This window comes from Oncorhynchus keta, chromosome 21 (genome assembly GCF_023373465.1).
Source record: "Oncorhynchus keta strain PuntledgeMale-10-30-2019 chromosome 21, Oket_V2, whole genome shotgun sequence".
Lineage (NCBI taxonomy): Eukaryota > Metazoa > Chordata > Actinopteri > Salmoniformes > Salmonidae > Oncorhynchus > Oncorhynchus keta.
This window is the reverse complement of record NC_068441.1, coordinates 4955668-4957087: the sequence shown is the minus strand read 5'-3', so window position 1 is coordinate 4957087 and position 1420 is coordinate 4955668.

Genomic DNA, 1420 nt, shown 5'->3' with positions numbered 1-1420 from the left:
TGTGTGGGGGGGGGGACATATCATAAAGTATTATATATTAGAAAACCGTATGCTAATATATTTATTATTATCGCTTAGTGATTTCTGCTTGCGTTTGTTGTTCATTTGATTGAATGTGAGAAAAGTCGGAAGAAATCAGTAGTGTGTCAAAGACAGTGAAAAGAGAAAAAGCTCTGCGTGCTGTTTTTGGTGCTCCCAAAATCATATTTTACAGATTAGTATGTGCTGTATTGCATTGCAAAACCTTTTAGACTTCCATGCATATGATTGAATGTTGATTTGTTTTATACCTTGCTTATCATGTGATTTGTTACTGCATTATCCATGACGGATATAAAAGGAGAACACTCACTTCCTCAACCTTTGCTGCCATCTATTCATACATGTATATCTATTGATCAATTACTCTGACCCGGTAGTTTTAAATATACATTTACAAATCAACCATGCTTTTCTGTTTTTACTGTCTGTCTATTGCTCTCTTCTGGTTTTTATGTCTTGAATCCCGCTGCTTGTGGTTCTGTCCACCAGGTGTCACTGTCTCATTACCTGGCAATCGAAGGTTCTCTCACTGTCTCTCATGTCCGCTGTAGAGCCCCCCCCCCAGCCAGCAGGTAACACTGTAAAATCACTGTGTACACACACCTACTACATACACAATGAATGGAGCTCGCTCTAACCACAGCCAACAGAAAAGGATTGGAGGACTGGATGAAGTGGTAAAGTTGCAATTGCCACACCACACACACTTCTGACTTTCCCATGAATAAGGTACTCCTGCTCAGTTTGAATCAATAGGATCAAACACATCACTCTTCCACTTTGATACAGGCTTTAATCAAAAATAAATAGCTACATATTTTCCCTTCGAAAAGAGTGGTGCTTTTCATTCACACTCAGTGTTATATTTGAAGCTAATTGCAACTTACATTCATTCATTAGTTCCATATAATAACATGAAACAGTAACATGCACATGAAGAAGTCGGGTTTAATGTTGTGGTATTCAAGGTCACACTTGAACCACTGAGGAACTGATCCAAATTCCATTCTCTATGCGTTGGTCATGACCTGCTGTGTGTGTCTGTGTGCGGCCTGGGATACGTGGGCCGCTGGGGCTTGGAGAGGGGAGAGGAGACCTCAACTCCTACCCAGTCACTTCAGCACAGCACAGCAAGTAGTGGCTGATTAGGAATGTGGAGTTAGGAAATTGTTGCACAAATGGCATGTGAAATCATGTGCGTTACTCTGCACCTCATTACCAGTGGTGCTGTTGTTATAACCCAAAACACGCATGTGGTATTCTTGTGGTGTGTGTACATCTGTTGGGTGTTGATTCAGTCTAGAGAAGCGCAAAGGCCTCCACTACATGTTATAAAATTGAGATTCAAATAGTGGGCCATTTGAAAAATTCAACTTGT